The sequence below is a fragment of the Alosa alosa genome, chromosome 9 (genome assembly GCF_017589495.1).
Source record: "Alosa alosa isolate M-15738 ecotype Scorff River chromosome 9, AALO_Geno_1.1, whole genome shotgun sequence".
NCBI lineage: Eukaryota > Metazoa > Chordata > Actinopteri > Clupeiformes > Clupeidae > Alosa > Alosa alosa.
Window position 1 is genome coordinate 32,664,899 of NC_063197.1, and position 17,611 is coordinate 32,682,509.

Consider the following 17,611-nt stretch of genomic DNA (forward strand, 5'->3'; position numbering starts at 1 on the left):
GCATGACCTCAGGTGCCCTCGTCCTGGGCTTGACTCGTTCACGCTGGACTGGGCCATGTCCTGGTCCCGTCCTCCCTGTGCTTACTGAACATCGGAGATGGAGGATACGAACGGGAGGTAGAAACCTCATGCTGTGCCGGGCGGCTCTCTTGGCAGAGAGCAGAGCTCGGTAATTTCCCTAATTTTGCACGTGTTGCAGAGTGCATGCAGTCCACACCAGGCAGAAATGCTCTTGCGTTGCACTCCACGTTTTCATAAGTCCAGGACTTGGCCTCTGTTTTGTGGCCACTTATTTGTTTCTCATGTGAATTGTGTGATTTCTCTTTTTTTCTCCCCCCAAAACATATTGTTCTGCTCAGCTTGTTTTTATTGATTGCAGGATATTGCCTCCTCTACCTTGTACCTTGTGTTCACTTTTGGATCAGCTCCCTGTGTGTGTGTGTGTGTGTGTGTGTGTGTGTGTGTGTGTGCGTGCCTTACCTCTATTATTGCAATTGTGCAGTTTTTACATATGGAGATTAAACTGAATGACTTGTGTTTAATGAAAACAGTTGTTTTTGTTGTTTTTGTTGTCATATGTGAGCCCCTGGCTTGCTTCTCCCATGTGGCTGATTCCTGGTAAACTCCAGCTGTTGCTGAACCTGTGTCTGCCCTCTGCCCAAACTCTCCCACCATTTATCACACAGGCACAGTGGCTCGAAAAACATCAGAGACACAGACATTAGACATTAGACATCAACATCAGTGTGTGAAACCGAGAAGCCTATGACAGACATGCTATATAGATGTCATGTGGCCTTTGTCACAGAGCAGAAAAGGTTGTGTGTGTGTGTGTGTGTGTGTGTGTGTGTGTGTGTGTGTGTGTGTGTCTGTGTCTGTGTGGGTTGGGGGGGTGTGCACAAAGGTGGCTCATATCTGGTCTGAATCTGGTTTTGGCTTTGGCAGATGTGGGCTAACATGCCAGTTGGCTACTATGGGGTCGGTGGAGGGGGTGAGAGGGGGTTGCTCCTGTGACAGTAACCCCTAAATAAAAAGCATTGCTGGGGGAGCCTGGGATACATCACTCTGGGACTGCATTATCACGACCTTGAGAAGGCGTCTGAGGGCCGCTAACCTGGAATGGTTTTCACATCAGCGTATCGCTTTCACCCTCTCTCTCTCTCTACCCCCTCCCTCCCTCCCTCTCTCTCTCTCTCTCCCCCCCTCCCTCCCTCCCTCTCTCTCTCTCTCTCTCTCTCTCTACCCCCCCCCTCCCTCCCTCTCTCTCTCCCTCTCTCTCTCTCTCTCTACCCCCCCTCCCTCGGTCCTCTCCCACTCTACCTTTCACCCTCTCTCTCTCTCTACCCCCTCCCTCGGTCCTCTCCCACTCTACCTTTCACCCTCTCTCTCTCTCTCCCCCCCCTCCCTCGGTCCTCTCCCACTCTACCTTTCTCCTCTAGTCTCTCTCTCTCCCTCTCTCTCTACCCCCCCTCCCTCGGTCCTCTCCCACTCTACCTTTCTCCTCTAGTCTCTCTCTCTCCCTCTCTCTCTCCCTCCCTCTCTCCTCTCCCACTACCTTTCTCCTCTAGTCTCTCTCTCTCCCTCTCTCTCTCTCTTTCTCCTCTAGTCTCTCTCCACTCTACCTTTCTCCTCTAGTCTCTCTCTCCCTCTCTCTCTCCCTCTCTCTCTCTCTTTCTCCTTTAGTCTCTCTCCTACTACCTTTCTCCTCTAGTCTCTCTCTCTCCCTCTCTCTCTCCATCTCTCTCTCTCTTTCCCCTCTAGTCTCTCTCCCACTCTCCCTCACTCCTCTCTCTCTCTCTCTCTCTCTCTCTATCCCAGTCTCTGTCTGAGTCCGCGTCAGTCTGACACACATCATGGACACCCTGGGCATTTGAAATGCATCCGGCTAGCAATCAGTGTTTGCTTTCCCCTGCGTTTGCTTCTGGGGTCTATCCTCACAAACTGCTGCCACAGCCTGATCAACGCCAAACCCCCCCAGAACCCCCCCCCCCTCCCCTCCCCACACACACACACTCATTGATATGAGCTGTACACTGTCTCTGCTAAATGTCACGTCAGCATTAGAGGGATCAGGGGGGCGTGTGTGTGTGTGGGTGTGTGTGTGTGTGTGGGTGTGTGTGTGGGGGGGGGGGTGTTGGATCGGATCTGTAATTTGATAGGAGGCTCTTTAGAGAAGCTCAGGATTTAATCCTCAAGTGCTTGGGAAGAAAACCAACTTCTTATTGAGCATTTAGGAGAGAAATTCTTGAGTGGGGACACTATGTGTGACAAAGCAAATGTGATGATCTCATTTAGGAGAGAAATGCTCAAGTGGGGACACTATGTGTGACAAAGCAAATGTGATGATCTCATTGTTTTATGGCTGTGCGGAGTGGACATGAGGGAATGATCCAATTGATTTGGTTAACGTCGTATTGAGGACATCTCTTCACCCTGACAGAACTCCTCTAGTCTGCACATCATGGATGTTTAAGATTCGTTAGGAAGCGACAGTGTGTGTTGTTCCTTAGCTTTGGGAAGAAAAGGCTGTTGAAGACGTTTCTGATTAATTTGTTGCAGTGGGAAAACACCAAGTGAGATCATATTGTCTCTCGAGCTACAATGTTTCCCCCCAAATACTTGCAGATGATTGCATTGCTAAAAGACGAACAAGCACGACAAGTCATCATGCAAATGTGCTTTTATGCTGGTTAGCCATCTCCATGTCAGTGGTATTTCAAAATGGCTATTTTGTCTTTGTGGAAACTATTGGCTTGTACATTCCCCTTCAGAATTCTCTCAAACCTTTTTGCTGTGTCTCCACATTTCCCAATTTCTTGCTTTTTCAAGATCGTCATGCCTTCAAAAACTCAGTCTACCACCAGCGGCACGACAATTTGAGAAATGATTCTATAGCCTTTAAAATGGGTCTGTAAATAGCAATTATCACATAATCCAGGCAGGCGCGGGGACTTCAAAAGCTGGAGGCCTCCGCCAAAGAAATCATCCTCCAAAAATATTCCTTTTGGCTCATGGAGTTTTCATGTTCTGCGTTGAAGAATTTCCTACTGCGAGCGAGAGGATTGCCCTGGCTTGATGTGGTCCTGCAATTGACAAAACAGATTTGATCAGCTGCAAACATTCTGTTGGCTTAAAGTTAAAAAAAACCCTTCGCTGACTCATACAACAGGAAGTGGCTAGAAGTGGGCAGATTGAAAAAAGGTCACCCTGATGCACCACATGGTTTCAAATTACCCCCCAACACACACACACACTTTCAAACACACACACACACACACACACACACACACACACACACACACTCACTTACAAAAACACACACACACATACGCACTTACAAAAACACACACACACAAACACACACACACACAAACGCGCGACACACACACACACACACACACACACACACACACACACACACACACACACACACACACACACACACACACTCTTAGCTCTGTAATAGGACTGAGTTGTGTTGGATGGGTTGTTTTAGATAATGTCCCGACACCATCCTCAGCGCTGTGGCATCCCTTAGATCTCCTCCCTCTGATGACTCCTGGCCGTGTGGTAGCATGTTCGTCTCTTCTGCACATGTGCAAAACACATTTCCCCAAATCAGCAAGCAACCACTGAAAGGAAAAGTGCAGAATGCTATCAATGTGGGGAAGAGAGAGCTCACACACACACACACACACACACACACACACACACACACACACACACGGTTGGGGCACACACAGATGAAATCCTCCTCACCCTTGAATGCATTATCCAGAGCTGTGGGTCTGCCTTTGTTCTGCACTGCAGAGCCCGGAAACAACGCGCTGACCACAAGCCTGGTCACCACACGGCCTCGTAACACACATCAGTGAGCTTAGGGTGCCAAGCATTTACACGCACACACAGACACACACATACACACACACACACGCACACACATCAGTGAGCTTAGGGGTGCCAAGCATTTACACACACACACACACAGCTTAGTGGGTGCCAAGCATTTTACATGCACACACACACACCGCATACATAGCGCGTTGTGTACACACACACACACACACACACACCAGTGATCTTAGGGGTGCCAAGCATTTACCCAGCAGTTCCTGGAGAAGAATTATATTATTATATTATATTATATTATAGTATTATGTAATTATATGGCATAATGTCTTAAATGCAGGGATTTCTGTGTGTTTCTGAGTGCTCTGTGCTGCTGTAATCTTCCATTAGACATTGCAAACGGTCCGGCACAGTACAATGCAGTATAATGCAGTGCAGTACAGTACAGTACAATGCTGTATAATGCATATTTACACATGAGAGAACTACAAGTTGTGTGTTTTAATGCATTGTGTTTTAGTTTCTATTTGTTTGTGTCTATATGTGTGTGTGTGTGTGTGTGTGCATGTGTGTGTTTATTTTATTTGTGTATATCTGGACATGTTCATTTTAATCTCTCAGTGCATAGATGGTCATAACTCTCTGGCCAATAGGTTCAACTGTATGATGTCAGTTGTTTGACATTGAGACAGATTAATTCTGGAGGCTGTTCCAGGACCGCTGTCATGAATAAAACGCCCAATCAAATCACCCCGGGGTCTGGCCCTGTGTCATTCCAGGGTAGCAGACAGGGAAAAGTGGCCCTCGCATGTTCAAGGTCAAGGTCGCGTGGGAAGGAGGAGGTCTAAACAGTCATGGAATTCTGTTCTGGACTGGTGTCAGCCATGGAATTCTGTTCTGGACTGGTGTCAGCCATGGTATTCTGTTCTGGACATGGAATTCTGTTCTGGACTGGTGTCAGCCATGGTATTTGTTAAAAGGCTAAAGACACAGACACTGTACTCATACATAACAAACTGGACCCCCCTTGTCATTTGCACATTTCTAACCACATTAATGACTTTAATGAAAACAGATGTTAGCAACGAGATGCTAACATAGAGGATCCACTTATTATAATCAATCCTCATTACAATGTTTATTTCTTTTTGACATCTTCCTCCATAGTGTCTGGTGTAGGCAGCTCTTCCTCCATAGTGTCTGGTGTAGGCAGCTCTTCCTCCATAGTGTCTGGTGTCTGACTCTTCCTCCATAGTGTCTGGTGTAGGCAGCTCTTCCTCCATAGTGTCTGGTGTCTGACTCTTCCTCCATATAGTGTCTGGTGTATGACTCTTCCTCCATAGTGTCTGGTATATGGCAGCTCTTCCTAAAACTCCTTGGGTGTGCTTACACACAGACACAAACAATTCTGTCCGTAAATGTTTCTGCTTGGCAGATAATAAATGCAGAAATGGATGTTTGCCACAGCTAACAGTAGGCCTATACTTTTGTTGAGTGTCTTGTGCAGACCATGCTAATAGTATAAGTAATGGTGCATTCATAACTGCTAGGGTTAGGGCAGGCTAGGCTTTTAAATGGGAAATGCTCACATCCGCACGGCGGCCCACTGTATATAATGCCATTGTTTTAGTGTAAATCTGAGATTCAAATAAGCCCACAAGGGTAGAAATGTGTTGTAGATAAGTGTAGACATTTGGTGAACTATTGAATCTGTCACAACATGTGGCACATGTTGATAGAGCAGAAGGGGTGCCAAACTGAGAGAGTCCACTGCAAGCTTTCAGTTAAAGACAAAGACAAAGTCTACTATTCAAAAGTTCATTTTAACATATGATTTCTCCAGCGTTTGCATTTTGAGCCACTTGAAAAGACGATGAAAAATATGAAATGTCAGCTCATGATTCAAGATGAAGCCTTTTTATGCAGAAAAACCTCAAAAACAAATCACACAAGTCAAAGGGGCTAGACAAACCATCAGAGGAGATTCATAAAGCCTTCACCACACCAGCAAATCATCCCCAGGACAGAAGCAGCTCTCCTACAGCACGGCCTGAGCTGGGTGGCCTGTTCCAGCGCTCCACACACACACGGCTAATACTGCCGATCTTCCTCCACACACACACACACGGCTAATACTGCTGATCTTCCTCCACACACACACACACGGCTAATACTGCCGATCTTCCTCCACACACACGCGGCTAATACTGCAGCTGATCTCCCTCCACACACACGCGGCTAATACTGCAGCTGATCTCCTCCACACACACACGGCTTATACTGCTGATCTTCCTCCACACACACACCGCGATACTGCACGGTCTTCCTCCCACACACGCACCGTAATGTGCAGCCGCATTTCCTCCACACACACACACACCGGCTAATAATGCTGCTGATCTTCCTCACGCACACCGCATTTAATACTGCGGCTGATCTCCCCACCCACACACACACGGCTAATACTGCAGCTGATCTTCCTCCACACACACAGCTAATACTACTGATCTTCCTCCACACTCACGGCTAATACTACTGATCTTCCTCCACACACACATGGCTAATCACTGCGGGATCATTTCCTCCACACTCCCCGCATTCAATGCTTCTTGGGATCTTCCTCCACACACACATGGCTAATACTACTGATCTTCCTCCACACTCCGCGCTAATACTGCTGATCTTCCCATCACACGCATGCTAATACTACTGATCTTCCTCATCACTTCTTCACTCCTCCTCGCGCTAATGCTGCTACTGATATTTCCCTCCACACTTGCGGTACAATACTTTGCGGGATCATTTTCCTACACACACACACACACATAATACTGCTGATCTTCCTCCACACACACACACGGCTAATACTACTGATATTCCTCCACACACACACACACGGCTAATACTACTGATCTTCTTCCACACACACGGCTGATACTGTTGGTCTTCCTCATGACCTTTCACATGTTTACTCACAAAATGGCTCTTTTGTGCTGACTGTGTCTGTTTTCTGTTTTCTGTATTTTGTTTTTTTTTCGACCAACAGAGAACTGGGTCTTGAACCGGTTCCGTTCAGAATTTTTGGAACCTCAGGGCTATCTAGTGAACTATCCTGCATTTGCACCAGTTTTGAACAGAACCAAGGATGGGTCATCAACCTGTCAAATGACACACCCACAAGTAATTCTAGGAGCCGGCTAGTGTACGAACCAACCTGTCAGGTTCCGAACTGATTGGTCATTTCCTCCGAACAGTTCAACATCTGGAGTGTGAACCAGGACGGAGCCGGTTCTCTCTTGGTGGAAAAGGCCTAACAGGGACACACACACACACATACACACACACACACAGCCTCTTTCCCTCCCTCACACAGTCTCTCTCACTCTCTTTCTGTCTCACGTTCTCACTCTCACAAAAGCTGGGTGAGGTTCTCTCTCTCCCTCCGTCTTCCTCTCTCTTTCCCTCCTTCTCTCGCTCCCTCCTTCTCTCGCTCCCTCCCTCTCTCACTCCTTCCCTCTCTCACTCCTTCCCTCTCTCCACGGCCTCCTTTACGAGGTGAAGCCAGCAGGGGCCCTGAAGGCCGTCCTTCCTGAGCGTTAGGGACGAGGAGGAGGTGATTAAGGCGAGATTGCGTTGGATGGAGGTTGTTATCGCAGAGCATGATTTATCACTCTCAGCTGGAAAAACCCCAATCCATAAATTGCAGGTGTGTTTCCATGAAAGCATGTGCGTGTGTGTGTGTGTGTTTCCATGAAAACAGAAGCGCGCTTCTGACCCGCCTCACCTCCCCTGCGTTTGCACGTTTACGAACGCCGTCATAAAACCCTCTGAGTTACTGTTGTCACACACACGACCTGAAGCTGTACAGCAAGCGCCATGATCAGCTCTGACTGACAGAGGACCGGCCCGCTCCACTGACTTCCTGAGCCGGGAGCACACCTGCATGATGATGGCGTCCAGTCAGTTTCGACCACACCGTCATGTGAACTGTTTTAGACACCACAGCTGCTCCAAGGCTTGGTCACATTCCTCATTTCAACGTTTTCAGTCATATGGTTGCTTTCCTGTCCATGGTAAAATTATGTTATTAGTTTATAAGGAAGAATTCATTTTCCTCTCCAAAACAGGATGCATTTTATGAGACCAAAGGCCTATAGAAGATAAATCAGAGAACTACAACAGGGCATCAGAGAGGTCATGCCCCAGGAATTTTGTTTACTGCTTTCCCACTACCAAATGCACCGACATGACTTCAGTTGCTGCGCTACACACCGCAGAGCGCCACAGCGCTCCAGTTTTCACGAGGCGAAACTCCTGCTTCCCCAGACGCCAGATTCTAGACCATGGCGTCTAATTAAAACAACAAGGTTACATCTGCTGGGACGACAGCGGGAACCACTTGGACTCACGCTCAGTGTAACAGTTTAGATTTGCGTTCTCAGTCTCTACTAACTTAAATGCATGCTCACACACACACACACACACACGCACACACACACATTATTTCTTTCTCTCTCTCACTCTCTCTAACAGAGAAACATGCACACATACATATACAGAGAAACACACACACAAACATACTCTCTCACACACACACATTCACACAATGAGAGACAGAGAACTCACATGATGTGTCTGTAAGTACACTTATAAGTCCGTAGTTCAGAACATACTCCACAAACTCTATATACATATACTCTAGATATTTGTCATGTTGCCATATTATGTGTGTGGTTTTTCTCCGTAAATATGTTATAACAAACACAGTCCCTTTCTTTCCATCCCTTACACCACCTCTTTTAGGATTCCGAGAGAAAGAGAGAGAGAGAGAGAGAGAGAGAGAGAGAGAGAGAGAGAGAGAAGAGAGACAGAGAGAGAGAGAGAGAGAGAGGGACTGAGAGCCTTTGATTTCTCCTCAGTGACTTGATTGGATGGGGGGGGTTCAGAAGTACGGGAATGTGTAAGAAATATGCAGATGGTGTAATCCATCTTTCTCACTGTGCTTGTCTCTCTTTTGATAAGAATCCAACCACAACACAGCCCAAACATGACACACACACACACACACACACACACAATGAAGCCACAGCTGACAAGTGGGGCAGCAGAGGGATTGGTTTCCTACAATAACACACTGACCCAGGGTTTGGCGATGCAGGAAACAGCAGAATGCACACACACAGGAGAAACTGACCCTCCCCATTTGTGCCCAGACATTTGGTCCTCCAAGAGCAGGGCTGCTCGTGTGTTATCCCAGGCTTTTGTGCAGGAGAGGCGATGAAAGCATCTGGTGGAGTTTTGCACTGGACGCACACACACACACACACACACACACACACACACACACACACACACACACACACACACACTGGACGTGCTTTCTCCATGCACATGTCTTGTGGGTTATTTGAAATACTATGAAGGCTCCAGCTCCGCACTACGGTGGTCCCTCGTGTGTGTGTGTGTGTGTGTGTGTGTGTGTTGTGTGTGTGTGTGGTGAAGAAGTGTAAAAAAATAGCTTTTAAAGTGAAATAGTTGCCTTTATGTTTATAGTTTGCCTATGTTTTAATACAAAATATTTTTGTAGGAACTTTGGTGTGTGTTTGAGTGTGTGATTGTGTGGGAATTATCATTGCGTTGGAAATTCCAACTAGGAAACTGTGAACTGAGTAGCCTGTAAGAGTCTTGGAAATGATCAGTAATTTCTACTTTTTTTTTCATTGCAATGACAACACTGTTTTCTTGAAGACTGTGTGTGTGTGTGTGTGTGTGTGTGTGTAGAAAGCCGGTTAGTGTATGAGACTTGGACAGACCCACAGGAGTGCACACATTAATAATAAACTGTATCAGACGCAGAGGATCTCAAGATGGATGCATCACGCCGATAGCAGATGTTTGTCACATCTCCTCCAGTGCTATCTGCCTTTCATCACCACTGTTAGTCCAGACGGTCGTCCTGAGATCGATGAGAGAGTTGAAGGACACAAGGATGCCAGAACATTTCTGCGTGATCTGTCTCTGAACATGAACATTTCAACAGCCAGTTTATCCGGCATCTATAAACTGACACTGGGACCTCATACAGGGCTTTTGACCAAACCCCACTATCAGGACAGAAGCAGGACGGAGTGACCTCATCAGCAATCGGACTGTGCCTTGGCATGCAGTGTGGAGAGAAAGAAAAGACCAAGTCGATTGGTCAGCACCGCAGGGGAGCTTTACCAGCATGGAGCCCCTGTGGACCCCAGCTCCTATAGACCAACACACTGGATAAATACTGGACCCCAGCTCCTATAGACCAACACACTGGATAAATACTGGACCCCAGCTCCTATAGACCAACACACTGGATAAATACTGGACCCAAGCTCCTATAGACCAACACACTGGATAAATACTGGACCCAAGCTCCTATAGCCAAGCTCCTATAGACCAACACACTAGATAAATACTGGACCCAAGCTCCTATAGACCAACACGCTGGATAAATCATCACTTTAATCACCTTATTAACGCATGGTCATAGCTGGCAATCATACTATATAGATCTGTAGATGTGTACCCGTGATTGTGTGTGTGAGTGCGTTTGTGTGTGTGTGTCTGGGGATATGAGTGTGTGTGTGTGTGAGAAAGAGAGAGCAAGTGTGCGTGTGTGTGTGTGTGAGAGAGAGAGAGGGAGCGAGTGGTTTTTGAGCTTCCATTAGTTTAAACTGCCCCGTATTATGGCAGGAGACAGGGTCAGTTGTGGAGCTTAAGTTACATTAGTGAGTAGCCGGTTCTCCACATCAGTGTGTGTGTGTGTATCCACATCAGTGTGTGTGTGTGTATGTGTGTGTGTGTGTGTGTGTGTGTGTGTGTGTGTGTGTGTGTGTGTGTGTGTATGTGTGTGTGTGTGTGTGTGTGTGTATGTGTGTGTGTGTGTGTGTGTGTGTGTGTGTGTGTGTGTGTGTGTGCGTGCTCCCACTGCTAAATTACTCTCCTCTGGCGTGCTACTCCGGGTCAGGCGTGGCTCTTACCTTACGCTGCTCTAAGAAAGCAATCCGCCATCAGTGGCATCTCCAAGGGCCGAGGTCAAGTCTCTCCTGAGCCATCTGGGAACCATAAGAGCCGAATTAGACCAGGAGGGCTCCCTCTCTCAGATCAGCGCCGCTCACACACACACACACACACATGGGTACACACCTACACATCTCCAGCTCTCAGATCAGCACCGCTCACACACACACACACACACACACACACACGTATACACCTACACATCTCCTGCTCTCAGATCACCCCCGCAGCACCAAATCTCTCCAGACATGCGTGAAAAATTCCCATGTTGCAGTTCAGCTCTGAGAGCATCTCCTTGTCTCTGTTCGACACTTTGGTGAGTTTGGTGTTTTTTTTTTAAGTGCCTTGTGAGTACATTTTAAGTACATTTTATTTGACATAAGTTGATTTGGCATTGGCATCTTAAAATGTTACTGTTAGCTTTTTAGCTTTTTGCTTAAATACATAATCTTATGTTTTGTACCATATACTGTATTTGGACTATACTGTCATTGTTTATTAACTGTTTTGCAAGGGTGGCACCAACCGCTTGAAGCAAATTTTTGGTATGTGTGAACATACTCTGTGTATAAAATCTGATTCCAATTTATAGTTGTAGCAGTTATTATTTATTTATTTATTTTCATTTTTGCATTTGAGATTCGTTAATAAATGGCTGTGTAATTCTTTCCTATTTTAGATCCATCACACACTAGAGTCCAGATATGTAATTATATAAAAAAGCTGATCTCTGAAGTACAGGTGAATAATTGCCATATAGTTGGTAATTTCATATGCTAAACGGTTTAGCATGTATCATCTGGGTGATATAGCTAACAGCTCCATCCAATCATGGATGTAATCCAGTCAGATGATGCTTATCTGTCTGGCCAACCCAAACAGATCACGGCGAGCACCCTAACAGGCTTTAGTCCTGCATCCCATAATAGGATCTTCATGAGATGGGATCTCTCCACCTGTTCCATTCACTCTAGCGATGAACTAAAATAGCAGGACAATTACATTTCAGTTCAACGCAATTTTATTTTCCACAGTCTTTTTAAATATATATCCAATCATAATGATAATGGCTTGATAATTAAATGAACCAGTAATAAAAGACAATCAATGATTTGACATTTTCAAAATGTCACAAGTCATTTTAAGTGAAGTTTGGTCACTCTCTATGTTTATTTAATACATTTACTTCCATCTGTTGCTTTGACAATATTAATTCAATATAATCTTCAAAAAGAAGAAATTAAGAAAATATGTATACTGTATATATTAAGCGGACTTAATGTGTTGTACATGAATGTACAGTATAGAAAATGCTACTAATGTGTCATTACGTACTGTAGAATGTTGGTATGCTGAGGTTTCTCCTCGGAGTGCTCAAACCCTCATTCCTGCCATATGGTGAAGCCATTCCCCCTCTGCCGCTGCAACACTTACATATACACTTCATTGACCTCTCCTCTCAACAATAAATACTTGTTATACCATAGTTAGTTTTAGGTCACTGCTGCATTTGAAAAAAAGCACACAAACACACACACACACACACACACACACACACACACATGCTCAGGGAAGCTTTTGTGTTTATAGTGCTTGTGTAACACCACCACAATAATTTCCCTTCCCAGAGCAAGCGGGCCCCTCTCTCTCTGCCACTCATTAGGCGGGCAGGGGGAAATGAGATATCAGTAAAAACCCAAGGCATCTTTAAACACTATAAAACCCACACTCACAATGACAAAGGGCCGGGCAGAATGGGCCCTGGACGCCGGCCAAGCAGCCTATTTAATGCTTCCAGCGAGTCATTCGAAGCTCTGCTACAAATTACCCCTCCACCGCTTCTAATTTGTTAAGGACAACAAGGTAAAGCACATAGAATGAATCTCCAGCATTCCAAATACTGTGGACGGAGTGAGGCAATGCTGGAGTCGTCCTGGACCCCCAAGCCCCCAGATGAGTCCTGGACCCCCAAGCCCCCAGATGTGTCTGTTAAAAGGGGCTTTGCTCGTGTCATGTACGGCTTATGGCTAATTCAATAATCGACTCATCAAATTCATTACAGCATTTAACAATGTAATGGCTTTAAAACCGAATTTACCTCAGTTATTTGATTATGCTAATGGAAAAAAAAACCTTTTCAGATGCATAAATGCATTTCAAAACTGGCAAATCACACACACACACACACTCACACACTAACACACACTCACACACTAACACACACAGAAAACCGTTAAATCATGATAATTTAAAAGTGATATGAAACAGCACAGCGCCCTGTGATTTAACCGATCTGACTGGGAGAGAAGAGAGCGGGCAGGAGTGTGTGTGTGTGTGTGTGTGTGGGGGTATTATGCTTGGACGTCGGAGACAGCGTGAGACCACAGGAACAGTGCAGGGTCCCGCGCACCAGGGCGGCGATAAATTCTCACCCGCGGCCTTCTCTGTCCCAGAGGCACTCGGTCATTTTCCATATTCCACAAGGCCAAGCCCGCTGTGAGCAAGCCTGACTTTCTGACCAGCTCTCTCTGTGCGCAATTGGAAAGCTGTGTGAGTAGAATGCCATAGTATGGTGTGGGGTCAAGGAAAGAGAGAGACAGAGAAGGAAAAGAGAAAGAGAGAGAGAGAGGGAGAGACCTGCAGCTTAAAAGGTCTCATGAAATGCATGTATGTTTTGCTTGCCTACTCGTTGACATCTTTTTATTTTTATTTGTATTTAAGTAAGGGCACAGTAAAACCCAAGCTGCCTTGTGCCCTGCCAAACTGTTATTCCAAGCATATCACCTAAATCACTGGCGGTGCTGCAGAAACGCAGGACACCCCATAAATGAGCTGTAAAAAAGCCCTTCTCCTATAAAGGGCTCGGGGGAAGCTGGGCTGCAGCCACACTGAAAAGAGCACTTGTGCTGCTAGTAAAATGACCAAGGGGCACACGCAGGTAGAGAGGGCTTGTACTGGCCCCCACCTGCCCTCTCCGCTCTCTCACACACACACACACACACACACATCCCCATCCAGCTGGGGGTCAGAGGAGCCACAGCCCAATGAACAACTCCCCTGGAGCACGTGGTCCTGATTGACCCAGTAGCCCCTGGGAAACCCGTGGTCTTGGGAAACCCGTAGTCCTGATCGACCCAGTAGCTCCTGGGAAACCTGTGGTTCTGGTCCGACTCAGACCTCACAGATCCCCTACAGAACAGGACCTGTGCTCTCTCAGGAGCTCCTATACTCTGTGATTGACAGCTGTCAGGCCTAAGATGCATAAGATGATGCTAAAGCATACAAATGGACCTTGAGCTATACACCCTAGCATATTTGAGATATACTGTACACCCTAGCATATTTGAGATACACACAGTAGCATATTTGAGATACACACCGTAGCATATTTGAGATACACATCCTAGCATATTTGAGATATACACCCCAGCATATTTCTTTGCTTCATTTAAACCACTGCAGGCAAATACTTGGCATAAAATGTGACAAAGTGTGAGCAGCATAAATGCGTTTCTGGAGTGATTTCCTCAGTAGGTGTCAAAACCTCCTACCCAATACTTCTCACAGTGTTTCTAGATGACTGTGCAATCGCTCTGTAACTGGGGACTGGTTGTGACACCTACAGGCCACCGTAGATCACCACGCCACTGAGTTCGAGCCAGTTGGTGCCAAACAAAGCTCTTCTTTCTGGCTGCGTGTGGGAGGGTCTCTAGCCCTGCCACCAGTGAGGAAGCCGGGATCTACGCAGCCAGCTGTCCAGCTTCCCAGAATTTGATGGTGGCGCTTAATACACTGAACACAATGCATTCGTTCTGGATCAGCTCCAGCCTTAGTTGTCGGGCCACGGACCACATGTGTGAGAGATAAGAGGCCGTGGGATTAGAGATGAACACTTTGATTTGGAAGTCCACAGTCTGTTGCTGTAATGGACTTTTACTTTATGGCTGAAATTAAAAAAACGATAGGAATAAAATCTAAATGCATAGTGATGATAGGAAACTAAGCAAGTGATTCTCCATTAGCTCATATTGGTGGTTAGCATGGCTAGCACCAGACCGCTTCTCAAATCTTTATTTAGATCAAGAAACGTCTGTGGAGCTTTCATTCACTTCCAGATTTCAAGTGGTGTAACCAGCAGTGAAATTAAACTGAAATTGGTACATTTAACTCTTACCAAAGCTTTTCGGAAGTACAGTAAATATATCTTTCTTGTAAACAAAGGTTCTAGTTTAACACTGACTTCATCAGCACTGCTTACTGTGCTGCTCTGTCATCATCGTCTTGGTGATTTGGAAATCAGCTCCAGTGGGGAGGTCTCCAGGCGGACCTGCAGAGCAAATTATAATTGGCCAACAGGTCTATCTGGGTTCATCCAGGCTATTTGGTTATACAGATATTTTCTATGGTAGCAATATATGGAATATCAGACTTTTTTATCCTTAGAATAATCTATCAGCATCAGCCTAGATGCATAATCTATACGCCGCTGTCTGCTTTAAATGTGTCTTTGATAGATAACCCCTCCTCTCCATATTATTATGACAGCTGATAGGCTTCTTCCTGCCACTTTCAGGCATCTGCTGTATAGCTTGATACACACTTTTGCTGAGATTGGAGTTAGCATGTGCTTACTAGTCTTATTTGAACTTTCAACTTTTAAACCTCCGTCTCTGTCTGTTGGCAACAGTTTAAGAGAGAGAATCCCCAACCCCACACACACACACACACACTCACTCTTGGGGTGCCCTCGGTGGGCTCTGCATCATTCCTTCCACTTCCTGGTGCAGAGGCTGCTGGAACAGCATTCCCCTGCTCTCCTCTCATCTCTGCTGTGCCAGTGCTCCTCCTCTCCTCTCCTCTCCTCTCCCTCCTCTCCTCTCCTCTCCTCTGCTCTGCTCTCCTCTCCTCTGCTCTCCCTCTGCTCTCCTCTCCTCCTCTCCTCTCCTCTCCCTCCTCTCCTCTCCTCTGCTCTCCTCTCTCCCTCCTCTCCTCTCTGCTACGCTGTGCCAGTGCTCCTGCCTCTCCTCTCCTCTTCTCTCCTCTCCTCTCCTCTCCCTCTCCTCCTCCTCTCCCTCCTCTTCTCTCCTCTCCTCTCCTCTCCCTCCCTCCCTCCTCCTCCTCCTCTCCTCTCTCCTCTCTCCTCTCCCTCCTCTCCTCTCCTCTTCTCTCCTCTTCTCAAATTCAAATTCAAATTCAAATGTGCTTTATTGGCATGACTCAGAAAATAGTGTTGCCAAAGCAGTAACATGACAATACAAACATATACAATATTTGTTTTAAGGGGGGTCAAAGAAAGGAAACTTATCTAAACTAAAAGAAAGAAAACTTATATTTAAAAAAAAAATAGTAACTAAATCCATGTTTAAAGAAAACTTAAACATGCATTCTTAAATCTAAATTTAAAGGAAACTTATACAATAGTCTATATAAAACTATTTAACAAAACTATATACTGTATGCACTTTTTTCTATGTGAAGTTTTCTCTTAAAATGTGTCAGGACTGTAAATATTGGTAGGCTAAGTGGGCACATTTATCTATTTCTCCCAGGAGGAATTGTAGTTTTGTTCATTGGTGGCAGTCATAAAGCCGGGACAAGTGATTTCAATTTGTGGGTAGAATATAGCTCTTAAGTGTTGATAATTGGGACATTCTGTGAGGAAGTGGCATTAGTCCTCTACTACTCCATTATTACAGAATTTACATATTCGATCTTCAATGAGCTATCCAGGTTTGGCGGTGTCTACCCTTTTCTATTGCAAGGGAATGATCACTCAGTCGATACTTTGACAGGAGTTTTCTATGACGATGGTTTTTAATTTCATTTAAATATGGTGCCAATTTGTAATCAATTGAATAGTTCTGTAGCAGTGTAGCTTATTTACTTGTTCGATTTTGCATTTCCATGTGTTAATGTAGTTTTGTTTTGCTGTGTTCTCTACTTCTTTGCTACTGAAACAATACTTGAGCTGCAGTTTTTCAGGTTGTGTTTTTGTATTATGAAGTTTAAGGGGTCACTCTCTGGGTGTTCACTCCTCAGCTGGGCAGCAGTGTGGTGATATTGCTCTGAATTGCTAGTCTGAAGATGATGCCAGAATTTGGTTGCTCTTTTTGTATTTCTACAAGGAGGGGAAATCTTCCAAGCTCAGCTCTGCAGCCTAGATTAGGTGCACATCTGTTTAAACCTAGAATATTTTTACAGAATTTCCAAATGTAATAATTTGGTTTGGCTTTTGTCCCATGTTTGAAATTGTCTTTATATTTTATACCCCAAATTTCGCTCCCGTGATAGTAATATTGGCTTTACTAAGGAATCAAAGATCTTTTTCCATAATTTGATGGAAGGATTATATTGAAATAGAGATTTTCTTAACATGTAGTATGTTTTATGTGTTTTTCGGATAGGTCTTTGATTGCGTTATCAAATTGCCCTGATGAAGAAATGGTCAGTCCTAAGTAGTTGTATTTTCTTACTTGTTCTAGTTGTTTTCCGCCAATGGTAAAATTATATTTATTTATGTTCGAATGTTTTTTTTGGAAAGTCATTATTTTTGTTTTTTCCATATTGATTGGAAGGGCCCAAGTTATGCTATATTCGTTCAAAAGAGAAAGGCTCTCTTGTAGTCCCTGTGCCGTTGACAATAGCAGGAGAAGATCATCTCATAAAAGCAGGCATTTGATTTCTTTTCCCAAAAGATTGAGACCAG

The 17,611-nt window shown here is 45.3% G+C and overlaps 1 long non-coding RNA gene across 1 annotated transcript; it reads right to left on the reverse strand.

Annotated features, from left to right (window-relative positions):
* Nucleotides 1-2,591: 2,591 nt before the first annotated feature.
* LOC125300065 lies at nucleotides 2,592-15,766 on the reverse strand. Its single transcript, XR_007194506.1, has 6 exons — nucleotides 15,640-15,766; nucleotides 15,164-15,232; nucleotides 10,866-10,940; nucleotides 3,760-3,876; nucleotides 3,450-3,632; nucleotides 2,592-3,083 (listed from the first exon to the last, which is right to left on the reverse strand). It is a non-coding gene; the product is annotated as an uncharacterized LOC125300065 (long non-coding RNA).
* Nucleotides 15,767-17,611: the final 1,845 nt, after the last annotated feature.